Source organism: Mytilus trossulus, chromosome 12, assembly GCF_036588685.1.
Source record: "Mytilus trossulus isolate FHL-02 chromosome 12, PNRI_Mtr1.1.1.hap1, whole genome shotgun sequence".
Lineage (NCBI taxonomy): Eukaryota > Metazoa > Mollusca > Bivalvia > Mytilida > Mytilidae > Mytilus > Mytilus trossulus.
In genome coordinates, this window is record NC_086384.1 from 32,035,976 (window position 1) to 32,062,459 (window position 26,484).

At 31.9% G+C, this 26,484-nt stretch overlaps 1 pseudogene; it reads right to left on the minus strand.

Moving 5' to 3' along the window:
- LOC134692365 (methionine--tRNA ligase, cytoplasmic-like) overlaps positions 1-26,484 on the minus strand; it is a 131,970-nt pseudogene that overhangs the window by 61,799 nt on the left and 43,687 nt on the right.

Consider the following 26,484-nt stretch of genomic DNA (forward strand, 5'->3'; position numbering starts at 1 on the left):
AAAATTTCAATATTGCTTGGTGAGACTCTTTAAAAATATTTATGTAACTGTATAAATGTAACAAAGTTTTTCTTATAGTGAGAAAAACCTTCTTGAATTTAGTTATATATTAAAAAAGAAAAATTAAATATAAGTTTGTTATTAATTGTTAATACTTCTTCCATGTTTAAGGCAATAGCACGTTTATTTACGTCAAAATAGATGACTTCGTCATGTTCATATTCAAGATTATAGATGGTATAAAATAGGAAACAAATGTTTTTCGAATTACTTGAAGATTCAAATAAAACCATATACAAAACAACATAGAAAACTAAAGACCGAGCAACATAAACGCAACGGGAAACAACGGGTGATCTGAGATGCTCCACATGTAGCATGTCTGTCGTGTTGCTCAATTGCGATGATCAGTTAAAACCGCAAAACAACAAAGAAGGCCAGTGTCAAGGTGTTGAACACACCTTATACATGTAATACTAAAATTATCACAAAGTATGCATGAAAGTACACTGATACAAAAATGGTTTCTTTCATTGATAACACAATCAATCTACAGATTAAGATAAACATTTACAAGATTGGACAACTCGTTAAGTTGATGAACTTTTATATTAAGCGGTACAAAAGATACCATATCCAGGTACATGATTGTCCATTTGAAAGGCTAGTGTTGTCTAAGTCAAGGGCAAAGTGGCTTTACAAGGTTTAAATATCATTAATGAAAATCAAATTTTTAATCCATGATCGTGCACATAATGATTTAGTTCTTCAGTTTGTTCAATTTTTATTTGAAGAGTTTCATATTAGTACCAAATAGATAACAATGCTATCTGCCAGTTAACGTATCACTTTATTTCTTAAGAAAAAAAGGGGAGGTCTGGTTCTTGGTCGTATGACTGAAGAAGTCAATATACTATTGCACTTGGCCGTAAACACTAGGGTTGTAAGAGACAATAACAATCACAACCAAGGAGTAAACAAAGACTCACAAAACCAAAAGACATTTACATCAACAGTTATAAATAATAATAAAGAAACAACTAGAACTCCACTAAAAACCGGGAGTGAAATCAGGTGCTCCGGTAGGGTAAGCATTTCCTGCACCGTATACGGCACCCGTCGTGTTATTTCTTTGATCAGTTCGGTAATGTTGGAATGTTATTATGACTGAGGAAGAATATCAGATTTGATTTCTGACACACTTTCGTCATAATGGCCAATCAGCTCATGATGGCGACCGTAAAATTTCTTGAGTGTAAATTTGAACCCTTAGGTAAACTCCAATTATTTTTCACCAGGATTGCCAGACATCTTCCAATCTCCCGTTGTTATTTTTCCTCGACTCAAAATATAAATGCGGAGACTTCTGACAAAATTTTGTAGGTCTTCATTTAATTTAGTTTCATCAATAGGGACAGGTAGAGGACTGAACTTTCGGCCTCTCGAGTGAAGAGATGTTACATCTTTCGTCTTTTGTTTGAGAAAGATCGAAAACAATATTTGATGTTGATAGTTTATATAACTATCTTGGAAGCGTAATACTCTTGTCTTCTTTTCATCAGTTGGTAAGGACGGATGAATGAATTCAATGCCATCCCTGCGGAAATGTATGCTATGCATTTTCACTCATATTCTTGTGTGGTATAATGTTTTTTAGGCGATAATTGATAGCATCACAGTTGGCCTATGTTAGATCTTGTTTTCAGCTATTCAAAAGAGTGTTATCTTCGCCAGTAAAAGTAATGCGGTGTCTTTTGAGATGTCGTTTAAGGAGGGTCATTAATCCATTGGAGAACCTATTTATGTTGTTTTAAAAATAGTACATTTGAAATGTCATTATCCATTAATAATGTTTAAAAGCTCAGTGGCCGTGAGCATTAACGAAATTCTCACATTCACATTATTATTTGACAGGTTTTACACTCGTGGTGTTGCATGTTTTCCGTTGTTATACATTTGATTTGCTGGTTTGTTATATCAGGTATTATTATATAATTTAAAAAGTTGACACCAAAAAAAAAGAAAAAAAAAGAAGTATATAAATCCTGTTTCGCACAGTTACTGAGTTAGTATTTTTTTTCATTAACCTTTTTAAAAGGATTTATAATTAATATAGTGGAAAAGACATTAGCAAAATATCATGGTGCCAAAACTCTGATTCGGTTATTGCATTAGAAGATACACCTATATTACTTCCTATAAATCTTGAAGTGGTCGCGGACATTATTCTAAAGAAATAACACATCACATATTTTCTAGATAAAATGCAAAACTGGTTCCAATTGACAACACAAGACGACAAGCTATAATGTATCATTTTTTTTTAACCAGGATTTAAACAAACAATACACATAAAAAAGAAGACGTGGTATGATTGCAATTGAGACAACTATCCACAAAAGACCAAAATGACAAAGATATAAACAATTTATAAAACAGTCGAAGAATTCTTATAAAAACTATATTGAACAGCTTCAGTTCATTTAAAGCCAAATACAAAGGACTCTTTACAGCAGTTTCAAAATTGATCCACGACAAGTATCTCTTTTTTTTTACACCAAAAAGAAATTCTACACATTTGTTTGAAAAATGTCGTTCTAAAAATGAAGAATACTGTTGTTGTATGGGAAAGAATAATGGTATTACCACTCGTGTACTTTTGCTCGCTAAAAGAATTTCAATTAGATACTTCTACTTTAAACGTTTATATTTTTATTTGTCAAAAGTTTTTTAGAAAGTGCCAAGACCTAAAAAAAATACTTAATATATAATTTGTCTAAATGGAAATCATAACACATTTTCTTTTGTATATATTAATATCTATTCAGTTAATGCTGTGTATCTTTCAATTAACTTTACAGTTTCGTTTTGTAATTTTTATGCTTTTTTGTTCCTTTTGTTCGGATGACTCTTAGCATGACTCGATATTTATGCATCTTTCTATGTTTTGTTTTCACTTTTGTAGTTCCTGATGAAGTTGAATCCAATGGTACGACTTGAATGCAAGGGGTTTCTACCATGCAGTTTTAATTTTATTTATATTTGAAACGTAACATTTTTACTGTATCGAAAAAGTAAATTATATAGTGGCAGTTTTACAATATTTGTGCAACCTGGCTTGACGGCGTATGTTGATCCTTCATGAATATTCAGTTGATTTTTTTACATTCAAATTTTTTTCAATAAACAAGTACTTTGAAGGTTTAAGTCTCGGGTTCGGTTTGTGACAAGATTTGGTTCAGCTGGTTCGATTGTTGGCTATTGAAAATTGGTATACTACTATTGCTTTTATTTAAGCCCCACGATTACGACATATTTGTCTAATCCTTAAGGATGTACTTAGGTGAAATTTTAAAAAATCAAGAAATTTAAATTGATAACAGTTGAAAATTGAAAGAGTTTAAGTTAAGGAACAAAATAAGCTAAAAATATTGATAGGTTATTGAGGCCCTTTTTAAGGTATTTGAGTTTTAAAATATGGCTGGAAAATGCTGACTCGGACTTTTACATTACATTTGCATTGTTTTTATTTGGGTCTCAAATCAAAAGAAAGAAAATCAACAATCTGCTATAATTTTGGGAAATGACGTTTTATGAGCGTTTAAATCTTGTATGAAAAAATAAATGGGTGTAAAGGGGGAAAATATTTTACCTTGTATTGTTTGGAAAAAAAAACAAGGCGTCTGAACATTTGACACACATGCCAAAACCTCACCTAAGTACATCATTAAATACGTATTTATAAGATACAATTCATATTTACATTATAGTTATTGAAAAACTGATCATTATCATGATATATGGACTCCCCACAGGACAGTGGTATTGACTGAGACAGTGATAATAACTGAGCCAAAGGTGAGGTCATTATCGCTGTCGCAGTCAATACCACTGCCCTACGGGCTGTCCATATATCACGATAATGACCAGTTTTTCAATGACTGTTATGTTTATTTCATTGAGAAGCCATGTTTTAAAATGAATTTCAAATAGTTGAAAGTAACCTCGAGATAATGTACGATTTCTATAGGAAAGAGTGAAGACAGGTCATAGTTTTTAATAGCTGCAAGTCACTTCCGTATATGAAATACACAATAAAGTTTACTATAATTTTATAAGTAGCAAAATGGTGATTAGAGTTGTCTGCATTAGCAGACGTGTCTTCCTTTTTCTTAACTGTAAACTGTAGAAACGTCTGAAATGCGTGAAAACACAGAGAAACCACGCCCCACCGGTCATTATCATGTAAAAGTCTGTTAACAACCAGTTTTCCGGTCCGTTTTGTTCTGTTAAAGACCGATGGAATTGATTACTGAAGAATAAAGAATGTCATGTGACCCCTTTATATCCAATAAGCTTATTCTTAACCGATATGAAATAACATATTTTAATCAACACCTTTACAAGATGATTTATAGAACTTATATTGATGGCTCATAAAGCAACATCCAAACTCGAAATCAAACAGATGACAAATGTCAATCTTCAAACATTTCGATATTTAAAGTGTACAATCGTTACTGACGTGTTGGTGTTTTTACATCTAACTTTAAAGGTCTCACATTTGTTGAAAATATTTAATTGTTTATTCAATTGTGTTGTCTGGCCGTGGTGTATGCATACACATTCTTGTTTGTTATTGTTACATTAACATATCATAAAATAAAATTGAGAATGGAAATGGGGAATGTGTAAAAGAGACAACATCCCGACCATAAAAAAAACAACAGCAGAAGGTCACCAACAGGTCTTCAATGGAGCGAGATATTCCTGCACCCGGAGGCGTCCTTCAGCTGGCCCCTAAACAAATAGATACTAGTTCAGTGATAATGAACGCCATAGTAATTTCTAAATTTTACACAAGAAACTAAAATTAAAATAATACAAGACTAACAAAGGCTAGAGGCTCCTGACTTGGGACAGGCGCACAAATGCGGCGGGGTTTAACATGTTTATGATATCTCAACCCTCCCCCTATACCTCTAGCCAATGTAGAACAGTAAACGCATAACAATACGCACATGCCTGGTTTATCTGCTTACCTTTGCTTGTCAATATAACGTTACTCTAAACAGCTCTCATACAAGTGGTTTGTTTAGCTCAAATACCAGTTTTAACTAAACGTTTACTTCAAAGGGTGCGTGTATCAAGTCATAAATATGACAAATATTTTCTACTCATTTCGTTAGTTGATAACGTTTGATGTGACTATTTTATTATTAACTTCACTGTTTCAAACAATTACCGTGAATTTATAACAATTATATAGTGCTGTATTATATCATGATGCTTCTATATGGTTTTTTGATGCACTAATGTATCATATCAGCTAATGACACCTTTATGTGTATGTCACAACATAAAATAAATTGAAATCGAGGTATTATACATGTACCATCATGCTTTGCTATGATTTGTCGAGGCACTAATGTATCACATGCGCATATGGTACCTTCATGTGTATTTGATACTGGTGATTCATTTGTTTTCTTGGGTACTGATTTTCGTGTATTGGGGAACACCTGCATTTTCGTTAAAATTTGATTTCGTGGTCTATATACAAGACTATATGAAATTTGTTATTCGATGAACATTTAATTTTGTGGTAAACCTGTGACACCGAATTCACGAAAATTGGTATTCCGCGAATAATAATGAATCCACAGTAATATAGCATAAGTTTAAATGAAGGTATTATACCATGATGCGTTGCTTGCAATATTTTTGTTTTACATGCGCACGTGACATCATTACTGAGTGTAAACCTTTATGTGTGTGTAAATATAAAAATAAATGAAATTGAATTTAATTGGTATATCAGGATTCGTTGCTTTGTATTGACATACTAATGTATCTGACACATATGACACTTCTAGATGTCAAATTACATAGATTTAGTTTTATACCTTGATTCTTGTGTTAACCTATTGAGATACTTCAATTTTTTATACGCGTTTATAATGTTCACACTGGAGGATAATACATGTTAATTAATATTAATAAAAGGGGAACGAATATGACTTTTAGCAGTTTGCATATTTAGCGGATAGGTCAATTTATTTTAAACACCATCAATCAAGGACGTCTTGTAAGAATGATCAATGCCGAAATTCATCGGTTTTTTTTACTGCACAAGTTTTCATTTTTTAGAGTTGACGTTTTTTATATGTCAATGACTATCTACATTGTCTGATTTAAGGGTGCTTGCTACTCTTGTTTTTGGCTTTATGTCAGATATTCGGAATTCTGTAGTTTTATCAATTTAGTGCCAACAAAAACGGTATCCGCTGAAACTGCTTTTCTTTTAATATATCTTAAAAAACATTTTCGAAAATCTTATTTTGTCATAGGATTTGAAAGAAAAAATGCAAATGTTTAATGTATGAAAAATATAGAGATAATCATTTTTCGCATTTTTTTTTAAAGTTCAGATATTCGTATGTAACAGGCTTTAGAAAGACTTGTTATCTTAAAATTAAGAAGTTAACATCCTTAACTGTAAAGTATGTCACACAGATGATAGCAAACTCAGAATGTCGCTAATAACTTCAAGTTAAATCAATTATTTTAAATGTTATCATGTCACAGACATTACCTGAAATGATTATCACTTAATATTCTTACACATGTAGGTGTTACATGTGTAAGACGAACATTTTTGCCAGGCTTTGTCAGTTTATTTTCGTTTAATGAGTTTGATGACCCTCTGGTATCTTTCGTCCGTCTTTTTTTTCTGTTGAATGACGAACAATAAAAAAGAACTTTCATAGTAATTAGACTTTTCAGTAACATTTATCTGACAATTGCAATGCTAGACAGAGTTTGATGTTGTTTTGTATTTTTTTTTTTTTCAACACCGTTGTTTTCAATTTCAAACGTGATGTTCAATCTTTAGTTTCCTATGTGTATTGTACAATGTTTTTAGTCTTTTTGTTGTTCTTGTTCGTACGAGTTTGGATGTCTCTAAAGTAGATTATTGACGTTCATGTATGCACTACTATTATGTAATTTGTCGGTTTTAATTTTACATGTTTTTTTCAAATCGACGTCCAAATCTGACGTCACAATAAAATATCCTTCCGAATTGACGGCCAATTTTATGCATATCTATTCGACGTCAATTTTGTGGCTTCTCCCAATCGACGTCTAAATGTTAGCTTCTCTTATCAACGTCCGTTTTGGACACAGAATACAAAATTGACTTGAACCGACAGCAGCTGAAACCTTTAGACATATTATACATATTTTCTGTGACAAAAAGGATCTATTGAACAAAATTTGTTTTTTTAAAGATTTATAACATAATAGACTAAATATGTAAACAGGTTGTGATATCATTTTTTTAATTTTAGAGATTACATAAAAATAAGGAAATGTGGTATGACATGAATAATGTTAACAATTCAAATTAGAAAGTTAACGGTCTTATTTATATTTTTTTTCTAAAAAACAAACAAACGGACATAAACCATCGAAAACCACTGCAGTACAGGCCCATAAAGATTATGTCGGGGTTAAACATGTGTGTGAGCACTTAATCTAAAACAGTTGTGTAACAACACAACAAAAAACATTATGCCAATTTCTGGCGTATATGTTTCACTCCAGTTGTAAAACTTAGAAATTTGTTGAAATATATCTTACAGAGTCCGAATTATAATACTAAAAAATCCAAAAACAATTGGCTGTACTTCTTTATTTTGTCTATTGTTGAAGATTCAATAATGTCCTATAGATGTCGTTTGGTTTTCCTTGTCGTTAGGTTGCTTTCTCATTGACATATACTTACATGCATGTCAGTTGTTAAGTTACCATGAATAGGAATGACACACTACTATGTAGATCGATTCGATGACCTTTTTATCAAGATAAACTTTGATATGCATGATACCTATTTCGGTTTGAAAAAATCTATATGGAAAGTATGTATAAATGTTTGAAACCTACAAAACATGTACCTCAATGAGTGTAAACAATTAAGTCCAGTAATTTATTATTTATTGATATTGGACATCGATTAAAGACGACTACAATCAATCGGGCGTAGTTTTGTCAATACATGCCGCCACATTGGACGTCGATTATAGTATCAAGAGATTGAATGTCGATTTGGGAATGTGACGTCAGATTTGGACGTCGATTTGAGAAAAGGCCTTGGATTTGAGGAACGGACTTTGATTAGATGCTGGATGTCGATCTGAGTCTAACACACACATAGATATATATATAATAACATGTGTTATGAGTGTTAATGAGACAACTCTCCATATGCATGCACAATTTGTAAACGTACACCATTTTAGGTCGAATTACGGTCTTCAACACGACTCCTAATTCTACTTTCGCGCTGCGTTCAAAACCCATTTGTGGCCTTCTGCTATTTTCTGCTTTTAGGTCGGTTTGTTGTGTCTTTGACATATTCCATATTTCCATTCTCAATTTTATTTATTGATCATGCCATGTAGGTGTTATAACGTCATATGTTTAACTCAAATTAACACGTATCATAGTCCTAACAATAGTGTTACCGTTAAAAGACTCAACAAATAAAACTTGACATTTCTTCTTTTATTTGTTATTGAGGCGTTATATCCTGAAAGTCTCGTTATTGACCATACCATGCTGTGGTTTGACGTTCAAAGGATTCTGAAAGTATATAAAGCTAACACAGGATTAGACAATCCGTTAAACCTCTCATTGTTTTTTGAAACAGAAGTCTAATCTTTATTGCTAAACAAAAGAAATTCAGAAAATGGAAAATTCATTAGTGAATGCCTTATCCTTTGGGAAACTCAAACTTGCAAAACTTTTAATAGAAGGAGGACACAATGTGAACGGTTGTAATACCTCTGGTGTATCACCTTTAATGTTGGCGTGTAATTTAAAAGTGAACGAGGAAAATATACCAAAGAAATTAAAGATCATCAAGTGTCTTTTAGATAATAGTGCAAATTTAAATGCGTCGGACAACATTGGACGGACAGCTTTAATGTATGCACTATTTTCAGGATGTAAACAAACAATACAGTTACTTAAAAGTCACGGACTCGTTGAATCTGTAAATACTTCTTTAAAGACCAAAAGAACCAAATCCAGGGTTACTTCACTGTTTGCTAATTTTTGAATATGCTAACAATAATTTTACAGTCGAAACGACAAGGTAATTCAGTGATTCAAACGTACAATATTAACTATAATAACTTTTACTAAATTTTATCATCGGTATAAAGACATCATTCGTAAATATAGCTCAACATGCAGACTTTTTATACGTTCAGGTATTTCACATCCAATTTTTTATGGAAATATTCTTTATAAAGCACAAAGGTGTCAGTATTCAACTCAGAAACTTACAAAACCTTTAAATAGACTGATTAAGAAGGGATATAATTACGATACTGTTGTCAAGTCATTAAAGATTGCATATTTTGGCGTTAATATTGAGTCACTGATAAGGTCTTTGCGTCGGAACTAAAGACATTTATTCTAAAAACAGTTGTTGGCATGACACGGGTTATGTTCTTCTCATATATGTTATGATGGTATGATACTAAACCCCTAACGGGAAGGATTGTGCCTGATGTTCATATGATGAAATCATAATCTTTCAGTCAGTTTAATTGAAGTCTGGAGCTGGCATGTCAGTTAACTGCTAGTAGTCTGTTGTTATTTATGTATTATTGTCATTTTGTTTATTTTCTTTAGTTACATCTTCTTACAGCAGACTCGGACTTCTCTTGAACTGAATTTTAATGTGCGTATTGTTATGCGTTTATTTTTCTACATTGGTTAGAGGTATAGGGGGAGGGTTGAGATCTCACAAACATGTTTAACCCCGCCGCATTTTTGCGCCTGTCCCAAGTCAGGAGCCTCTGGCCTTTGTTAGTCTTGTATTATTTTTATATTAGTTTCTTGTGTACAATTTGGAAATTAGTATGGCGTTCATTATCACTGAACTAGTATATATTTGTTATGGGGCCAGCTGAAGGACGCCTCCGGGTGCGGGAATTTCTCGCTACATTGAAGACCTGTTGGTGACCTTCTGTTGTTGTTTTTCATTTGGTCGGGTTGTTGTCTCTTTGACACATTCCCCATTTCCATTCTCAATTTTATAATAGTTCAAGCCATTTGAAAATAGATTCCGAACTAGATTTCAAGTGCCGAAGTCGAGTATAAAAGTGATGCATGTCAATTTTGTAATTGTTCTATATATGAGAAATAAATGTTAGAATTATTATTCGTTGTGTATTATACTTCATTGTCAGAAAACACTTTCATGAATTTAAAACCGAGTAGGAAGCGATAAGAAAGAAAAAAACACGCATTTCAATTAGGTTAAAAAAGCGTAATTAAGTTTTACAGGCAAATTTTAAACCCAAGATGGTACTCAGATTGATTAATCTGGATCATTGAGTTTGTTTTTTTACAAAGATAAGAAGCTATATTCATTTTTGTTTTAAAGGAGCCATTGAACATTGCTTTTCCAGTTGCATCAGTAAAAACTGTTGGTTTTTTAAAACTGCATTGAAGGTCAACTGTTTTGCAAGACCCTGTATTCTATTGGCGAGAATTCAACACTGACATTTCTGTGATTTTACAACAACAAAAAAACAGCAGAAAGAAAAACACTACTGAATAACAAAAGCATAGAAAACTTAAGACTAAACATCACGATTCCAATTAAAATACCTGGTTGAAAAACATACACCAAAATCAAACTATTTCTTAAGAAACATATGCAAGCATTGCGATTATCATGTAAACATTACCTTGATTACTTAAATGTAAATTTCATACAATCAACAATCATTTGAAATTAGATATAATCTTATTTTTAAGATTAATTCTTTCTTTTCATTATTAAGACTATGAGAATGTTAGTTGCTGATGTTTTTGTATATATTGTGTGTAATTTCAGCATATGCTGGTGACAAAAATATCATCAATGAAGTATATGGAAATTACATCCGTTAAAATAGATGACGCAACTTGATATTGCAATAAAGAATTAGTTCATTGACAAAAAACAAAGTATAATTTGATTATCAAAATTCTGCATAAGCCCACATTGTCAAATATTTGATGTATTTTCGTAAAAAAAATCCATCATCAACTTCTATTTTTATCTAAATAATCAAAAAACTTGTACACATTATCTGTTGTCAAGTAGTATCGCATGTTCGATCCACGAACGAATTTGTATATGTATTTCATTTATCTATGACGAGCAATTGACTTTTACGAGTAAGAACGAAAAGTGATTGATACAGTATAAGAGTCTAGGTGAAGTGATTTTAACTTTGAAATTCAGCATGTAATGAATCTGGCTAAACCAAATGGTTTAATTAGCATTACCAGTAGCTATCCAATGTTTAAATTTCGTAAATCTATTAAAATTAACAAATTAATGTTAAAAAAACCTGGAAGTACCAGACGAACGACCATTATGATCAAGTCCAAGTGCTTCGTCATGTAGGGCGTCATCTTTTTAATTCACCTGACATGCAATGTAGGCACCCCTTTAGAATCATATATTTTCCTAGGAGTAGAGAGCCAGGCTTTATGTCAATTATATGTTTAACCAATGGATAAATGCACAAGAAAATATAAAAAAATAGTAATCGTTTCATATATCTCTGGATTCTTGAACTTAAAACCTGTCCAACAGCACATAGTTGTCTGTATTAAAATTTCTCTTTTTATCCCGCCTGTTTTGAAAACATATAATTTCAATTAGCTTATAAGTATAATGTTTTAAAATCAATGTGGTATAAAATGTTTATCAAACTCATTTATATTATCTTAATCATGATTAAATAGATATTTCAATAATATCAAAATTCTTTAAAAGTAACCTGAAATTGCGATTCAGTTCTCAATGTTCTTTTTTTCTAATAAAGACATTTGAGATCATAGATGTTTTGAAAAGTCAGTTTTATAACGTTACGTATCTCGCTTATTATGTCATAGTGGGGTTTCGGAGGTGGAAGTTACAATTAATATTTCACCAATATTTGTATTTGACAACAGGTCAATAAGTAGAAATCAATGCGTTACAACAACATAATATGAAATTTGTTAAAATTTGCCTCCACTTTACAATTAAACTATATAGATATAGAAATAATACTACATTACATCTTGAATTCAAGGACATGTTTTTTAAAACTGATCCATACGAACATTTAAACACCATCAGAAATTTTTACGAAGGAAACAATAATTACGTTTGTTTTGAGCAATAGTTCGATTTCTGAAGAAAGAAATTGACTTTGAAACTAAAACTTGGCTGATCAGATGCGGTGGGTGAACATCCTCGAAGTAAGAAAACTATTGATAATCTGTCTATCGCTATTTTGACTATAATGTCTTTGATAAGTACACTGACAATTACACGTGCGTGCCTAATCACTCACGCTAGTAGTATGATAAAAATAATTATCACAAAAATACCAAAATTAAAACGATATTAATTATCATATATATCTTGTATGCGTAAATGGCAAAATCAAAAGATAAAACACATAAGACGAAAGGATAACAACTTTCATATTTCTTACTTGGAACCTGCATTTTCTTATGTATGAAATGGTGGATTAAACCTGGGTTTATAGCTATCTAAACCTCTGACTTGTTTGACAGGCGCATCAAATTTCATTATGATGACAAAAAATTAACAGAAGCACAATAATACAATGACAGGATGTATGGGAACAGAGTTTCGAAAATCGCATTAGCTTTAAAGTCAATCAGCAGTTTTAATAATGAACTCCACATGTTGCTCATACATGTTTACATACGTAAATGTCAAATGAGATTATTGAAATGTTAGTAGATCATCAATATCTCTTAATAAATATCACCCATTACTCCTACATAAAATGTCTTTCGGAGTTGGAAGTTGCAATTTATATTTTATCAAATTTGTATTTGGCAGCAGTTAAGAAAAGAAATAACAATACTTTGCAATAACGTTAACTGAAATATGTAGAAAAATATGCACCCTTTTTACAGTAATTTGAATACATAAGAAAATGAAATAACTTTACGTCTTAAATTCATCGCAATGGTTGTAATGATCCTGATAGACATATATATTACCCTATCTATGTAAATGATAATGTTGTCCGTTGTAAACATCCCCAACTGGTAATGGCTCGGTTTCTGAAGAAAAAAAGTGGACTTTTAAAACTGACAACTAGCCGATCAGATATGGCGGGTGAACACCCTTGAGTTTGAAAACCATTTCTAATCTGTGTATCGCTATTTTGCCTATGACGTCGTTGAGAAGTACACTGACAATGACACCTGCGTGCTTAATTACTCACGCGTGTAGGATGATAAAACAAATTATCACTAAAAGGTCAAAGGATAAAAACACAAAATGACAATAAAGTTAATTATCGTATATATCATATATGTAAATATTCCGATAAGTGTTACATTTGTTCTTCTTTTGTGTTATATATCATTAATTCAGAGACTCTGTTGTTTCCTATCATATTATTAGAACTAAGATAATGATATGACTTAGAGTAAAGTGTCGACAACTGACAGGAAAAAAATGTTTTACATCTCACCCCTTATTTTATTGATTTTTAATTTTGCATGGTGTCATAGATCAAATTTATTCATTTAGTGTATTTTCATTTGTTTGAATATGTCTTTTGATTGAGTTAAGCTAGTTCAAATGGTATCTTAAAGTGTACCCTTCTATTTTGTAATGTAGCACTATTGTTTTAGGTAAGGGTGAAGGTTTGTACGTATTCAAACGTTTAAACCCGCTGCATTGGTCAGAAACCTGTTGTTCGGTGGTTTTCATTTGCTGAAGTGGTTCGTAAGTGTTTTTTTCTCTCGTTTTTTTTTATATATATTAGACCGTTGGTTTATCCATCTAAATGGTTTTACACTAGCGTGTGTTCGGTTCGAAACAATGATCAGTGTTAAAGTCCGTAGTTTGACCTATACTGGCTTACTTTTACAAATTGAGACTCGGATTGAGAGTTGACTCATTGGCACTCAGGCCACATCTTACCTAAAATGAACAGCTTTTCTGAATATTTTGTAATATTCAGAAAATGGCATTAGCTTTAAAGTCATTCGGCCGGCAGTTATACGACCGAACTCCACATGTTGCTTAAATATACTAAAATATCAAATGAGATTATTGAATTGTTAGTAGATCATCAATATCTCTAAATAAATATCACCCACTACTCCTACATAAAGGTTCTATAAAATATTAATTTGATGTTTTTCGGAGTTGGAAGTTGAAATTTATATCTTATCAAATGTGTATTTGGCAGCAGTTCAGAAAAGAAATAACTATACTTCGCAATAACGTAAACTGAAATTTGTAAAAAAATATGCACCCTTTTTACAGTAATTTAAATACATAAGAAAATAAAATAACTTCAAGTCTTGAATTCATCGCAATGGTTTTAATTATCCTGATAGACATATATATTACCCGATTGAACCAAGAAAACTTTATATAAAAAGGATTTCAATACCAAGGGAACGAAAATTTGAATGGCTGATTTAACACAAAACGAAATTTTAATGATGTGAATGATAATGTTGTCCGTTGTAAACATCCCCAACTGGTAATGGGTCGATTTCTGAAGAAAATAAGTGGACTTTTCAAACTGACAATTAGCCGCTCAGATATGGCGACAAGAGTGAAGGTTTGTACCCATTAAAACGTTTAATCCCGCTGCATTAGTCAGAAACCTGTTGTTCAGTGGTTTTCATGATTCATTGAAGTGGTTCATTAGTGCTTTTCTTATCTCGTTTTTTATATATATTAGACCGTTGGTTTACCCATTTAAATGGTTTTACAATAATCATTTTTGGAGCCCTTTATAGCTTGTGTTCGGTTCGAGACAATGATCAGTGTTGAATACCGTAGTTTGACCTATACTGGTTTACTTTTACAAATTGTGACTTGGATCGAGAGTTGACTCATTTGCACTCAGGACACTTCTCCTTTTATCTATTTACCTAAAATGATCAGCTTTTCTGAATATTTCATAACATGCAGAAAATGGCATTAGCTTTAAAGTCATTCGGCAGTAATAAAAACGAACTCCACATGTTGCTTATATATACTTAAATAGTGGGAGATATTAAGGACATAATTGTGCAAATCGTGATACAAGCATGAACTTTGGTATAAAGGTTAACTAAATGATACTTATTAAAAATCCGCTGCTGGCCAGAAAAAAATAATCATTTTTTTCAAGATGGCCACCACACATTTTGAAAATGGCGTCATAACAAATTAGCCAATATTTGTTAATCCTTTGAAAGGTGTTTTATATGTTAAATCCATTGTTAGATTTGATAAAAAGAAAATGACAGTTCATAAATAACGACTAGACAATACATTAATGAAACATAAGGTGACTTCCGGTTTCAAAATGTCGGCTAACGAGTAAAAAATTTCGATTTTTTTTACTTTCAAGCAATTTTACAAGGGATTTTAATCCTTTAAAGATGTGTTATGTATAATTCAATGTAAGATATGACAAAACGTTAAAAACAGCTCCTTAGTCATGTTAGTACGACAAAACAACACATAACTGAAGAAAAATAGTGGTTTCCGGTTCCAAATTAGATGCAAATACGTAAAAAATATTTTAATAATTTTCATCAACTTAACAAGTAATAACACAAGTATGAAATACAAGCATGAAATTTGGTATACAGGTGGACTAAACGATAATTTAAAGAAATCAGGTGCTGGCCATAAAATAAATCCATTTTTTTCAAGATGGCCACCGATCATATTGCAAATGGCGTCACATCCAGTTGTAAATCTTTGAAAGTTGTGTTATAGGTATAATCCAATGTAAGGTTTTATTAAGCGTAAATTACAGTTCCTAAAGTACGGAAAAACAACACATAAATGACAAAAAGGAGTGATTTCCGGTTTCAAAATGGCGGCAAAATTTTAGAAAATGTATTTTTTTTTATAATTTTCATCAATTTAACAAGTGATATCACATTCTTTGTTAAGATTAAATGCCTAGTTTTGTTAGAAAGACAGGTTCGTTATCTTAAAATTATCGGACAGTAGCCAATAACAAAACTCGTACAAGGAAGGACAGAACGGTAGCATTTACAGTCACCAACACAACTGGGTTTTTCGCCTCCTCATTTCAAAAGTTCCAAACAGGAGGATGCAACTTTTTTTTTCTTTCGTCCAACCCCAGTGTTCATGAATTGGTACATAAATCAGGCTGAGCCCAAACTTATCCTCCTTGATACGCTGCTCTTTGGATGTGCTCCGAAAAAAACTCTCTTGTAGGCGGAACTACATCACAATGCCGCTGCTTCCTGGGTAAAAATTTACATCGTGCCTCGTTAACAGCAAATAGTGACGGTGTTCTGTCATACATGATGCAAACGAATGCTTCTTTTATGTCCTTGTATGTGTCTTTATACTTCAGCAAAGAAATAAGTACGTCCCTTACATGTTGAAATACATCCTATGTCATCCAATCTGACCTATTCCCTTCGTGTCATATGCACTGAATGTATGAATGAAAGGAAGAGTAGCTACACGAGGACCAAACGCATTTGATATATCACGTACAGGAAGCAATTAAAAGTCTTCATTCCTGCCAAAACCTATTCACAGTTTGTTCCACTATATTTTTGGAGTGCTGCAATTCTTAATACTACGACATCTGTGTCGGTGCTACCTCATATTACCGTCTTACAACAATTTTCATAATCAGGCCGAAAATGGACTAACATTCGTATATCTGCCTCTCCCTGATTACAAGGGGTATCTGGAGAGTATCGTTATTAGTCTCTACAGAAGCATTTCTGTCGGCAAGACACTTGAAAAAATTCGTTTCGTTGTCATCTTCATAGAGAAAACTACTCCAGAACCCAACTTTTGTCTTCTCACATCTAGCCTTTCAATGATTCATTTAGTAAATCTAACACAATATCTACTCTTGAATACTTATCGATGTATGATTTTTTTAAGGCCGTATAACACAATTGCAAAATCATCCAATATTGATTCCCTTCAAGGTGGCCTGGAATTAACCATTGCTGCTCTATCAACGATAAATGTGTCAGAATTTGGATCTGCAAATTACAAATGTTACAAGTTCATCCATTTGCACCGATTTAATACCACTGTTTAAAATCACATCCGAAGACAAAAACGGAGGAGCAGTTTGTCTTTATGGATTGAGAAATATTCCAAATCAATTTGTGCACTGCGACAAAAAATAAAAGTCTAGAAAAGATATCTAAGAGCTCTAGCTTTGTTTAAAAAAAAAAACCGTTTACAGTTTTATTTTACCGACATAATAGGAGTTGTTCTTTTTCATGTTGTTATCAGAAACTGGTTCTCCTTGGTTTTGTATTTGCTTCAAACGATCTTCAAATTATTTGCCTTTGATCTTTTTAAAGAAACCCTTGTGTGTTCATTAAGTCGTTCATCTTTTATAGAATGCCTCAAACCACTATTTCTTGCTATTTATCTGATACTAGTAGTCTACTGACTTCTGGTCTAGCTACCATCAATACGTCTTAATGAGATCTTCAGTTAAACCTATGACAACACATCGCCCTTTACAATTGCATTATTCTGTGTTTGTCTGATCAATTGTGGTATAAGAAAAATATTTTCTGGTCTAACGTACAGTAAAATTATCATTTTCAAAATCAATTGCCACCTGTGGGTGACTTAAGAGAAGGAAAGCCATATCTCGGAGAAGGTCGGTCGCGATCGAGAATATGTTACACTATCAAGACCTAAATGAATACAGTATCATGCTTTATATGGACTGTTTGTATAAAATCTGACTCATAAAATAAGCATACTACCAAATTCACAAGAATTTCTTTTTTAATAATTGAACGCCAGGAATTGAAATGTGGTAGAGATGACTTTATTTTCTTAAGCCAGTCTATCAAATCATTGAACGTCACAGATTCATGACATGATTATAATTTCTGTGTTTAGCTTTTTTAAGCCGATATATACCTTTCAAGATAAAACACATACTAGTAGTTATCTGATGCGCGTGTCTAGTCCCAGGTACATTTGAACATACATACAAGAATATGCCGTTTTAGGTGTTGCAATAATGGTTTTATATAGTGAAGACACATGACACATGTGTCCATCTACCTTCACGTAATATATCACCCAGAATTTCATAACAAGTCATTTCGATGTGAAATCCACCTTACATGACGATAAACTTATCTTCTCTGTACAAATCAGGCAATTCACACTGAATATCCATTACCAAAAGTGGCTGATCTGCCGTAACTATTGATGTTTTTCTCGTTTTAACCACATTTTCCGTCTTATCCATGAAATACCTGATCATTGCAACTAAATTGGCTTGTTTTTAAACAGTGGCATCATAGATTTTACACTTACTTGCTTTTTAAAGTAATGAGATGAACTACGATTTATACCAGTTTGCCCTGGTAGTGCATACAAATCACTCATTATGTCTGTAAATAGTTTGCGCATGCGCAAAATTGTTAAATCATGTGTGTCATAACCTTGAAAAATGTTATTAAACCAAATCATAATATCATTAAAAATCCCAAATCACTTATTTTATAGTAAATAGTTAAAATATTTTTAAATGAATTTTGTTACATTTTCACGCATGCGCATACCCTGTATGTGTCAAATACTCATGTCTAGTGAATTATTCACATGTAAAGAAGGTAGCTACCAAACCTGACAGCTATTTTTCACTAAAAGAAGGAAAACGAAAAGTTTTCCAGAAAAAATCAGTATTTTCAAACTGAAAAAACAGCCATTTTAGAAAACGGCGGTGGCCATCTTGAAAAAATGTATTTTTTTTAATGGCCAGCAGTTGTTTCTTTTAAAGTATATACAAATGATGCTTTGTGGTAATTTTCATGCTTGTATCATCATTTGCACAATTCCTTCGATTTTGCGTGCTAATATCTTCCACTAAAATATCAAATGAGATTATTGAAATGTTAGTAGATCATCAATATCTATAAATGAATATTACCCATTCCTCCTACATAGCGGTGCTACAAATATATTAATTTTATTTTTAATGACGTAGAATTTCATAAACAAATACTTGTATGTTCAACTTCTCTCTTATTTAAATCTGATTTTTTTAAACTTAACACTTAGAATACTTGATACGACAACCACATTTTCATCATATTTTCCAAACATCTAACATGTAACTATACATTGGATATTGATTTCAGAACAACAGCTTTCTTAGAACTTTAATTTGTGATAAAATAAAAATCAAACATACCAGTTTTCTCGAACACAAAGAGCTTGTGTGTCATATACGTTTGTATAAAGTAATACGCCGAATAGCCTTGTATAATAACAACTGTTTCAGAATCTTTTGACATTCTGAGCAAAAAAATATTCCTGCAACTTATATTTAAAAAAACGTCAGAAGAAAACAACTTTGTAACTGGCAGGACACTTGATCATTTCACGTAACATCAGATAATTAACTTTAAATGTAAAGCTTTTCATTCTCCACTGGTTCTTTTCATAATTAATTAAAGATAAAACAAACAAACAAATATGTTCTTCGGATGATGCATTGTATAGATTTGCAACCAAAACACTTTGACATATGCAGACATTTTATTTATTTAAGCATGTGTATGTTAAAGAGCTTTTATTTCTATTTTATTTCTTCTGAGTGTTTTTATTCTCTAATTTATGATAAACTCATCATATATACCACACTGAAATTGGAAATTTTGAACGCAAGTCGCGCGTATTGCTTAAAAAATATTCCTCACTAACGTACAACTTTTCAAATATTCTTAAAAGAACAACTAAGTTATAGAGCAGAGCATTGAACATCCAAAATTTAGGGAGTTTTTACCAATCATAACGGTTGATAATAACATCATAATATCAGACAGAATAAACAAATATAGTTTTATACGACACCGAATTAAACTGTCATGGATTTGTTTACAGACTACATTTTGAAGAATATATATAATTCTATGTTGTAATGTTATGCTATTGTTTCAGAAAAAGAGAGAAGGTTTGGTACCATTAAAACGCTTAATCCCGCTGCAAATGTTTGCACCTGTCCTAAGTCAGGAATCTGATGTACAGTAGTTGTAGTTTGTAATTTATACGTGTTTTAGTTTCTCGTTTTTTTTTATATAGATTAGACCGTTGGTTTTCCCGTTTGAATGGTTTTACACTAGTAATTTTGGGGCCCTTTATAGCTTGTTGTTCGGTGTGAGCCAAGGCTTCGTGTTGAAGGCCGTACATTGGCCTATAATGGTTTACTTTTTTAAATTGTTATTTGAATGGAAAGTTGTCTCATTGGCACTCACACCACATCTTACTATATCTACTTACATGGGTTAGCGATATACTGATTTGAGCGAATTTCCTTTAGTCGATCTGTGAAGCTGATTTTTAACGTACACAATAATCACAGAGAATTGAAAGCAGTGGGCATCCCAATATTAACTATTCTGTGTAGGATTCTATTGAGTATTTAGTTTTTGTGGCATATTCTAAACAATGATTCATGCAATTTGCAATAATTACCAAAATTACAATATTTTTCTCATATTCTATAAAAACGTTAACGTATCCTTACTTAGACAATATTATAGTTATTATTACATAGTCACAATTTATCTTCTTCGATTGCAATCTCTACGTTGAAAAAAAAAGATAACATAAACGTTTCGGAATTGTCCTCAACATGCTCAATGACTCCAGTCAATAATATATATGCCATTTTTAATATTTTTGTTACTTGTGTTTAATGGACGGAAGCACGTCTGCAGGCGCACACATTGTAGGCTTTGTTCCTTTAATCCACAATAAAACAATTTGTTTTCTCATATCAATAATGTATGGGAATCTTGACCAATTGTCATAGTATAGTCCCTATTCTTAATTTTTACATGAACTAAACAGTTTCAGAAACCAACTGTAAATTTCGTATTTTCTAATGTAAACATGGAAAACAGCAAAATGATTTCCACCAGGTCATCTAATATTATAATTCCACAAAAATGTTTTTATTTGATTACCACTCAAACTGTCAGTTTAGAAAAAAGTCTGTATAACTGTGATTTTAAACAATGCATCATAGTCCAAAGCCTGTAATTTAGAGGAGCGGAACGAAACTTAAACTTGATCTGTAACTCATCATGGTTAACTCACATACTAAAAATCAACCCAACATCTAAAATAGTTTAGAAAAAAACTCCGCATAATCTGAAAGCGTTTAGAACAAAAGTCTGTATAACTATGATTTTGAACAATTTATCAAAGTCCATAGCCTGCAATTTTGGCAACAATTAGCCGAGCGAAACAAAAGTTAAACTTGATCTGTAACACATCTTGGTTAACTCACATGCCAAAAATCATCCCAATATCTGAAAGAGTTTAGAAAAAAAGTCTGTATAACTGTGATTTTAAACAATTTATCAAAGTCCATAGCCTGCAATTTCGGCAAAAATTAGCAGAGCGGAACAAAGCTTACACTTGATCTGTAACTCATCATGGTTAACTCACATACCAAAAATCAGTCTAATATTTGAAGGCTTTTAGAAAAAAGAGTGCACACACTGAAATGTCTCGCCTTCTTTACTAATCATTAATAGTATGTTGATAGTCCTAAATATAAAGCTTTATTACAACTGTCACATAAACTTCACATTAACCAAGAAAGCTAAATATTGACCAATGAACCATGAAATTAAGGTCAAGGTCAGATGAACCATTTCAGAAAGACATGTACAGCTAACAATTCTTTCATACAACAAATATAGTTGACCTACTGCTTATAGTTTAAGAAAAACAGACAAAAACATTAAAACTTAACACTGAGCAATGAACCGTGAAAATGAGGTCCAGGTCAAATAAAACCTGCGCGACTAATATATAGATCATAAAATATTTCCATACACCAAATATAGTTAACATATTGCATATACCGTTAGTATTAGAAAAAAAGACCAAAACTCAAAAATTTAACTTTGACCACTGAATTATGAAAATAAGGTCAAGGTCAGATGACACCTGCCAGCTAGACATGTACACCTTACAATCCTTCCATACACCAAATATAGAAGACCTATTGCATATAGTATAAGAAAAACAGACCAAAACACAAAAACACAAAAACTTAACTATAACCACTGAACCATGAAAATGAGCTCAAGGTCAGATGACACCTGCCGGTTGGACATGTACACCTTACAGTCCTTCCATACACCGAATATACAAGACCTATTGCTTATAGTATCTGAAATATGGATTTGACCACCAAAACTTAACCTTGTTCACTGATCCATAAAATGAGGTCGAGGTCAAGTGAAAACTGTCTGACGGGCATGAGGACCTTGCAAGGTACGCACATACCAAATATAGTTATCCTATAACTTATACGCGTTTTTGGCGTATTGAATTTTAAACCTGATGCTATATCTATTAATCATGTTTTTCTGTGTCTAATATGTTCTCCTATTTATTTGTATTGTAGTCCTGTAATATTATGTTGTCATTTCAATGTTATATTTAACTTTGCCATTAAAGTGCGAGGTTTGGCATGCCTTAAAACCAGGTTCAACCCACCACTGTTATTCCCCTTTAAAAGTGTCCTGTACCAAGTCAGGAAGATGGTCATTGTTATAATATTGTTCGTTTCTCTTTGTGTTGCATTTTAACGTTGAGTCGTTTGTGTTTTCTCTTATTTTTGAGATATTGAGATAAGACGTGGCACGGTACTTGTCTATCCCAAATTCATGTATTTGGTATTCATGTTACATTTGTTATTCTCGTGGTGTTTTGTCTGATGATTGGTCTGTTTCTGTGTGTGTTGCGTTTCGGTGTTGTGTCGTTGTTCTCCTCTTATATTTTATGCGTTTCGCTCGGTTTTAGTTTGTTACCCCGATTTTGTTTTTTGTCCATGGATTTATGAGTTTTGAACAGCGGTATACTACTGTTGCCTTTATTTATAATAAGAGAGAATTTAACATTACAAAAAATCGTAACTTTTTTTTCAAGTAGTCACTGAACCATGAAAATGAGGTCAAGGACATTGGACATGTGACTGACAGAAACTTCGTAACATGACGCATCTATATACAAAGTATGAAGCATCCAGGACTTCCACCTTCTAGAATATAAAGTTTTTAAGAAATTAACTAACGCCGACGCCGTAGTCGCCGCCGCCGGATCACTATCCCTATGTCGAGCTTTCTGCAACAAAATTTGCAGGCTCGACAAAAAATTCTGTATAATGGTTTGTTGCGGAATGACGGAATGACGGAATTATGGAATTTGGGAATTACAGAATTTCGGAATTAAGGAATTTCGGAATTTCGGAATTACAGAATTACGGAATTTCGGAATTACGGACAAGGGTAAAACTATATAGCACCGACGACTTCGTTGCGGGGCCATAAAAAAAGTTTTCCTCAAACCATGAAAATAAATGAATCCACAGTATATTAAAGTCATCAATCTTAACTAGAACTGTTACTTAACTCCAAAAAAAGAATCTACTAAGAGACTATTTCCACTTATCACTTTAAACAACATAACTCAGTATACAAATGGATGAGACACAAATTTAACAACTTTGCAATTTTTTCTCTGTCATGTTGCAAGTTTCATTAATGTCTGTTAGGACATTAAGCAGGAGTGCCAATCTAACTGCTTTTAGCAAAATATTTCAGAATTTGGCTATTAAAAATATTTGAAACAATAAAAGTTATATTTTTATTTTTTCTCAATTTCATAGCTAATGCCCATTTAGTTCTGACCTTTGAGTAAAAACTGAATTAAAGTCAATGATGATAATGATGTAATAAATATATGTAAGAGTGACCTCCTTTTTGGCCCAGAGGAGGTTGCTATATCTGATAGGCAATATAGGAAAGGTGTACTGGCATAGGGTTGCTATATCCCCCCCCCCCCCCCCCCCCCCAAGATGATTTCTTTCACGAAGTACAAATGTTATAATTGTGGGTCACATAGACTGAATGTCCAAATGTAATTTATAAAAATGACATTTTCTAAAAATCGACCTTAACCTGAAATGGTCCCCTGCTTAGGACCCCTGCTGCCTTACTTAGCTATTTTAAATTATTAAACATTTAAAACAGTCACAATATTAACCTAGTCTTTAGCGGAGATATTACAGTTAATGAAATGAGAAGTTTATTAGAAATTAAAGTAAGACAGTACGGTACATTTTCATTCAATTATCTCCTGTTATGAAACTACTTTCATGATATATATATTCTTAAATATCTTATCTCTTATTTCTCTAAGATCCTGGTATTATTTTCTCATTAAAGAGTTTTAGAGTTTCAGAAATATAACAATATATTCTTATTTAAACAAAAATTCCTAGTTGCTTATTTTGTGTTTAGCTTAAAGCTTTGTTTTTTTTTCTATCAACTATCTCTGTATATATTTTGCTATTGATTGTATTTTTATGTATTTTTACAAACTTTTAAATGAGTCCAAAATAATTTTTTTGGACACAGAGGAGTCTGTATCTGAAGTCACATTGTTGACCCAAATCATGACCTATATATTGAGGTCAATAATTGAAACGTCGTGTTATGTTTACACATTTATAATCATGATCATTATACATGTACATAGATGTAAATATAGAAAGAATTTGATATTGATAAAGATATCATATAAAAAGAAAAATCCACAACGTAAGGATATAGATAAAATCTTAAAATCTAAATTCTTGCTGATTTACAAGTTAAATATACTTTCAAACACAACAGAACTCTGTAATTATCTAACTTACCTTCCTAATATTGATACAAAATGACAAACAGAAACTGTATCCATGTCTGCACTGTAAATACCAACGGGTTACAAAAATCTGAAAAAAGAAATAGAATTATTGAATGGGCTAATCAACAAAAAATGTGATATAGTATTCCTACAAGAAACGCATTTCACTCAAACCTTAGAACCAAAGCTAAAACAAGAATTCAAAGGTGAAGTAATCTTTAGTAACTGGTTAAGTAATGCAAGAGGGGTTGTCATATGGATAAAAAGCAGATTAAACTTTAAGATTATTGACCAATATAAGGATTCAGAAGGTATATTCATATTAGTTAATATAGAAATAGATGACAATATATATACATTAGTGAACCTATATGCACCTAATTAATGTAAAATAAGAAACACCTTTTTTAAATCAGTAAAACAATTAATTGAAAATCACAGTATTGGCCAGTTAATAATTGGGGGTGACTTCAATAAGATATACAAAGAAAAAAGTAGGAAATAAAAAAATTGATAAACCAGTTCATAACCTTAAAATGTTAATCAATAATCTTAAACTAAGTGATGTCTGGAGAATCTACAAGAATTGATTACATTTTAGTAAGTGATGAAGTTAATTAAAATTACATTACATGCGACATAAGACCAATAGTTCTACAACACACTGATCATTACGCTGTTTCATTAAAAATCAACATGAATAGGAACTCAAAAGGGTGAGGTTACTGGAAATTAAATAGCAGCATCCTGGATGATGAACAGTATCAAAAACTTATTTAAAAATTGATTGATAAATATAAAACAAAATCAGAAATATCTCTCAACCTAGATATTTTATGGGATAACTTGAAAGTTGAGGTAAGGGGTTATACCATACAATACTGTAAATTAAAAGCGAATATAAAAAAGATACTATTGAAATCTTAGAAAATACATTAAAAACCCTATCTGAAGAAATTGATTGTGATAATTATATAAATGAGAAGAAAGTCAACCTAAAAGAAAACATTGAAAAACAATTGGCAAGTTTATATAATGAAAAAATTAAAGGAAATCAAATTAGATCACGCGTAAAATGGCTAGAAGAAGGGGAGAAAAACACATCTTTTTTTCTTGGTCTAGAAAAAACACGGCGAAGTAAAAAAAAACTATAACTCAACTGTATGATGAAAATAATCAAGTAACATATGACCAAAACAAAATACTAAATTTGGAAGTTAATTATTATACTAAATTATATATTTCAACAAAACCCGATACAGAAAAGGTAAAACAATACTTCGAAACTATCAAAGAAAGTAAAATATTAAATGAATCTGAAAGTAATACATGCGAGGGAAAAATTACTATAAGTGAATGCACAAAGGCTATATTTAAGATGAAATTAAACAAGGCCCCAGCGCAGGACGGACTGAATGTTGAGTTTTATAGAACATTTTGGGAACAGATTAAAGATTTCATAGTACCAGTTTTCAACTATTGCTATAAAAAAGGAGAATTAACAAACTCCCAAAAACTTGGAGCCATATCTCTTTTGTTTAAAAAAAAATGATCCCCTCTCCCTTGATAACTATAGACCTATTACATTATTAAACTATGACGTTAAATTACTAGCTTATGCGTTAGCGCAACGACTAAAATCAGTACTACCAAAAATCATTCACTCT